Genomic DNA, 6569 nt, shown 5'->3' with positions numbered 1-6569 from the left:
ACTCCTGGGGATGAATGTGGACCTGGCATCGTGGGACTGAGAGTATCTTCTTGACCAAAAGGGGGTTGCAAAATGAGATGAAATAGTTCCAGTGGCTGAGAGATTCCAAATGGAGTCGAGAGGTCACTCTGGTGGACATTCTTATGCACTATATAGAAAACACCTCTTAGGCTTTAATGTATTGGAATAGCTAGAAGTAAATACCTGAAACTACCAAACTCCAACCCAGCAGTCTGGACTCCTGAAGACAATTATATAATAATGTAGATTATAAGGGGTGACAGTGTGATTTTGAAGACCTGTGGATCCCACCCCCTTTATCTAGTGTATGGATGAGTGGAGGAATGGGGATAAAAACTAAAGGACAAATGGGGTGGGATGGGGGGATGATTTGGGTGTTCTTTTTTCACTTTCATTTTTTATTCCTGTTCTGGTTCTTTCTGATGTAAGGAAAATGTTCAGAGATAGATTGTGGTGATGAATGCATAACTATGTTATACTGTGGACAGTGGATTGTATATCATGGATGATTGTATGGTATGTGAATGTATTTCAATAAAACTGAATTTAAAAAAAAATTAAAGGAGCTGTATAAAGGACAAAGAGAATAAAGTTTGAAATAAAAAATAAAAAATCTTTTGAAACATCAAAAAAAATGAGCATACTAATATACAACTTCTCTAGCAGAATAAAAGAATTCCCAATTCCCCACTCCTTGGCCAACTCTTGAGGCACTCAGACTTTTTAATTTTTTCCAATGTGATAATGGTAAGATTGCTATTTTAATTTATTTTCCCTTGATAACCAAGAAAGTTCAGAATATCTTTGTATCTTATTAGCTATTCAGTTTTCCTCTTTTGGAAATTACTTTGGAATAACATTTGTCCATTTTTCTATTGAAATTTTTTTATCTTATTCATTTATAGAAATATTCTATATATCCTGATTATTAATTCTTTTCTTGTTTTATATAAATATGTATCTATAATATAAATATCATTTCCCCATCTGCTGCTTGTGTTTTAACTTTGTCTAAAGCAGTTTTTCAAACTGCAGATCATGAAGTCAATCAAAATCACCTGGGGGACTTTTTAAAACACCATTGTCTGTCCGCACTACAGAGATTCTAATTTTGTCTGGATAGGATCCCACCATTGGTGTGTGTGTGTGTATATATATATATATATATATATATATATATATATATTAAAGCTTCCAAGGTGATATTATCAAGGTTCAGAATCATGAATTTAGTGTTTTAAAAGTAGAATTGTTTAAAAAGTAGAATAAAAAATAGAGTATATTGCAATAGTAAAGTATTGTTTGATTAAGTTGTTCTTTCATGGAAGTATAATGGGTCACAGTATAAAATTTATTTTTTACCATGGGTAGAGGTCAAACTTTTGAAAATCTATGATGGGTTATGCAGCCTTTAATTTTCATAAAATCAAATCTATCACTTTTCCTTTATTGTCTGTACTTTTTATGTCTTGTCTAAGAAATCCATACCTTTCCCAAGATCATAAATATTGACTCTAGGTTTCCTTCTAATAAATTTAAATTTTTGTCATTAAGTTCTTTAATTTATCTTAAATTTATTTGCATGTATGATTTGAGGTAAGGATTTCACTTAATTTCTTTCTACATGGAAAGCCAAGTTTTACCAACATCATTGTTAAACAGGACATCCTTTATTGATTTTTTGGTGCCAACCCTGTCATGTAAGATGTTTTTATATATGCATAAGAATATTTCTATGCTCTCCCTTCTGGTACTTTGATTTATTAAACTATTCCTAAATAAAAAACATACTTTGTTAAATACTATAGCTTTATTATGTCTTTATTTTGTTGTCAAGTTTTTCCCCACCCCAAATTTATTCTCATTTTTCAGAAGTGTCTTAGCTCATCTTAGAAACGTTACATAAGTTTTAAAAACGGTTTGTCAAATTTTACAAAATCTTCCGATGAGTTTTTTTTATTTTTATAGTAGTAATATATATAATAACATATAACATATATAACATAAAATTTAACATTTTAACCATTTTTTTTAATTGGAGAAGTTGTGGGTTTACAGAACAATCATGTATGAACTACAAAAGTCCCATATACCACCCTTCCACAAACACCTTGCATTGGTGTGGAACATTTGTAACAATTGATGATAGCACATTTTAATAATTATACTATTAAATAAAGTCCATGGTTTAACTTAGAATTCACTGTGGTGTGGTGTAGTTCCACAGATTTTTTTTATTCTGTTACCAAATATACAACTTAACGTTTCCCCTTTTAATCCTATTCAGATATGTATTTCAGTGCCGTTAATTATGTTGACAATTTTGTACTACCATCATCACCATCTATTACCAAAACATTTCCATCATTCTAAATAGGATCCCTGTACATTTTAAGCCTTAACTTCCCATTCCTTATCCCCACCCCCTCCCCTGGTAACTGATATTCTAGATTCTGACTCTATGAGTTTGTTTATTCTAATTGTTTCAAAACAGTGAGATCATACATATTTGTCCTTTTGTGTCTAGCTTATTTCACTCAAAATGATGTCTTCCCGGTTCATCCATGTTGTCACATGTATCAAGACTCCATTCTTTTTTATGGCTTAATAATATTCCATTGTGTGTATAGTCAACATTTTATTTATCCATTCATCAGTTGATGGACACTCGGGTTGCTTCCATCTTTTGGCCATTGTGAATAATGCTGCTATCAATATTGGTATGAAAATATGTTTGAGTCCCTTCTTTCAATTATTTTTGGTATATACCTAGGAGTGGGATTGCCAGGTTATATGGTAGTTCTATACTTAGCATTCTGAGGAACCACAAAACTGTCTTCCACAGCTGTTGCACCATTTCACAATGCCACAAACAATGAGTGAGTGCTCCTATTTCTCCACATCCTCTCCAACACTTATTTTCTGTTTTTATTTGTTGATAGCAGTCATTCTTTTTTTTTTTTTTCTTTTCAATTTTGGTTTATTTCACTCAACATACTGTCCTCAAGGTCCATTCACCTAGGTGCATGCTTCACAACTTAATTTCTTCTTGCCAGCTCAGTATTCCATTGTATATTTACACCACAGTTCACCATTCCATTTATCAGTCAATGTACCCTTAGGCCACCTCCATTCATTGTGAATCCTGAATATGGCTGCCATGAACACCAGTGTGCAATGTCCACTCACGTCTCTGTTCTGAGTTCTTCCGAGTATATACTCAATAACGGGGTTGTAGGACCATACGGCAACCCCACAGTTAGCTTCCTGTGGAACCCCCCACACTGCCCTCCAGCTGGGTTGTGCCATTCTACTTCCCTACCACCAAGGAATAGGTACATCCCTCTCTCCGCATTTTCTCCAGCACATGTATCCATTTTTTTAAACAGTTTTATTCACACACCATACAATTTACCCTAAGTAAACAATGATTCCCAGTATAATCACATAATTATGCATTCACCACCATAGTGAAAAGAGAAAAAGGAAAAGGAGGAAAAAAATAAGAATAAAAATACAAAAGACAGAAGAAAAATGAAAAGGTTAGACAACATCACCACCACCAAGAATCCCATATCACTCCCTTATATCCCTCTCTTACAGACATTTAGCTTTGGTGTATTGCCTTTGTTACAATTAATGGAAGCATCTTACAATGTTACCATTAACTATAGACTCTAGTTTGCATTGATTGTATTTTCCCCTTTATCATCCAATTTTCAACACCTTGCAGTGTTGACATTGCTTTGTTCTCCCTCATTTAAAAACGTTCTTATATATTGTACATTTAATCACCATCATCAACAGTTAGCTTCCTGTGGAACCTCCACACTGTCCTCCAGCTGGGCTGTGAGGTTTCTCTAGGTTTCACTAAATTATACAATCCCAGTCTTTATCTTCTATCTTTCCTTCTGGTGTCATACATGCCCTTAGCCTTCCTCTTTCAACCGTATTCACACTCAACTTCATTTAGAGTACTTACAATATTGTGTTACCATCACACACTATTATGCTATCCATTCCATTTCTGGATTTATACAATCAATCCTGTTGAACCTTCGGTACTCCTTCAGCATCACATGCCCAATCTCTAACCTCTTTCTATCTCCTGATAATCTGTGTTCTCAACTCTCAAATTTCACTCATCAATGTTAGCCCATATTAGTGAGACCATACAGTATCTGTCCTTTTGTTTCTGGTTAATTTCACTCAACGTAATGTGTACTGTCTACCATTTTGTCTTTTAGATTTTATGTCTTATTTTATTTTAATTTTTCCCTCTCTCTCTTTTTATCCTTACTGATAGCCTTCATTTCCCCACTCTTCTCCAAATCTCTCTCTCCTATCTTTTCCTATCTGCCTGTAGTGCTCCCTTTATACTGTGTGACTGTGTGACTATAAAAACCCTGTGGCTCACACTCACCCCATCCAGCGCACGGACAGATGAGCAGAAAAATGGGGACAAAAAAGCAAATGAATAATAGGGGAAGATGGGGAATGGAAGGTTTGGGGTGTTAATTGTGATGAATGCACAACTATATGATGATACTGTATACAACTGATTGTACACTTTGGATGTTTGTATAGTATGTGACTATATCTCAATAAAATTGCAGGAAAAAAAAAGAACACACAAAACATCCCATACCCTTACCCCCACCCCACAATTATTTATTTTTGTCTTTATTTTCTTACTCATCTGTCCACACACTGGACAAAGGGAGTGTGAGCCACAAGGACCTCACAATCACACAGTCACACAATACAAACTATATAGTTATACAATCTTCTTAAAGAATCAAGGATACTGGATTGCAGTTCAGCAGTTTCGGGTACTTCCTTCTAGCTATTCTAAATCACTAAAAAGGGATGTCTATATAATGCACAAGAATAACCTCCAGAATGACCTCTCAATTCCATTTGAAAGCGCTCAGCCACTGAAACTTTATTTTGTTTCATTTCTCTTTCCCCTTTTGGTCCAAGAAGGCTTTCTCAGTCCCACGATGTCAGGGCCAGGCTCATCCCCTGGAGTCATGTTCCATGTTGCCAGGGAGATTTGCACCCCTGGGAATCATGTCCCACATAGTGGGGTGGGAAGTGAGTTGACCTGCAAAGTTGGCTTAGTGAGAGAGGAGGCATCCTTTAAAAAAAAAAAAAAAGTGTGTGGGCAAGGGGAAGGTTGGGAGACATGTTCCCAAAGACGTGTTAACAACCTAGAAAATCAAATAAATCTCATTTCTGAGTGGTCATAATTGATTTATTGGAGTTCTCTTATTTTCTTGCCCACTAGCGTGACTTACTTCTCATCACCATTTAGCTAGAGTGTTGTAGAAGGATAGTTTATTGGTTTAAGAATATGTGTCCTCATGAAACCTCTTTAGGCAAATGTGAAAGGTTACATTGACATAAAAATAAATTATGACATTGTAAATGTACTGAATGTCACTAAATTGTTCACTTAAGAATGGTTAATTTTATGTTATGTGAACAGCACATTGATAAAAAAATAGAGATTTATTGTCTTTATGAAATGATCTGTGAAAGAGTTTTTTTTTTTAATCTTCATTTTATTGAGATATATTCACATACCACGCAGTCATACAAAACAAATTGTACTTTCAATTGTTTACAGTACCATTACATAGTTGTACATTCATCACCTAAATCAATCCCTGACACCTTCATTAGCACACACACAAAAATAACAAGAATAATAATTAGAGTGAAAAAGAGCAATTGAAGTAAAAAAGAACACTGGGTACCTTTGTCTGTTTGTTTCCTTCCCCTACTTTTCTACACATCCATCCATAAACTAGACAAAGTGGAGTTTGGTCCTTATGGCTTTCCCAATCCGATTGTCACCCCTCATAAGCTACATTTTATACAACTGTCTTCGAGATTCATGGGTTCTGGGTTGTAGTTTGATAGTTTCAGGTATCCACCACCAGCTACCCCAATTCTTTAGAACCTAAAAAGGGTTGTCTAAAGTGTGCGTAAGAGTGCCCACCAGAGTGACCTCTCGGCTCCTTTTGGATTCTCTCTGCCACTGAAGCTTATTTCATTTCCTTTCACATCCCCCTTTTGGTCAAGAAGATGTTCTCTGTCCCACGATGCCGGGTCTACATTCCTCCCCGGGAGTCATATTCCACGTTGCCAGGGAGATTCACTTCCCTGGGTGTCTGATCCCACGTAGGGGGGAGGGCAGTGATTTCACCTGTCAAGTTGGCTTAGCCAGAGAGAGAGGGCCACATCTGAGCAACAAAGAGGCATTCGGGAGGAGGCTCTTAGGCACAACCATAGGGAGGCCTAGCCTCTCCTTTGCAGCAACCGCCTTCCCAAGGGTAAAACCTGTGGTAGAGGGCTCAACCCATCAAACCACCAGTCCCCTATGTCTGTGGTCATGTTAGCAACCATGGAGGTGGGGTAGGCGAATACCCCTGCATTCTCCACAGGCTCCTCAAGGGGGCACTACATCTTTTTTTTTTCCTTGTTTTTCTTTTTTTTTTTTTTTTAACTTTCCCTTCTTTTTTAAATCAACTGTCTGAAAA

This window comes from Choloepus didactylus, chromosome X, assembly GCF_015220235.1.
Source record: "Choloepus didactylus isolate mChoDid1 chromosome X, mChoDid1.pri, whole genome shotgun sequence".
Lineage (NCBI taxonomy): Eukaryota > Metazoa > Chordata > Mammalia > Pilosa > Megalonychidae > Choloepus > Choloepus didactylus.
Note: the sequence above shows the minus strand (reverse complement) of the source record.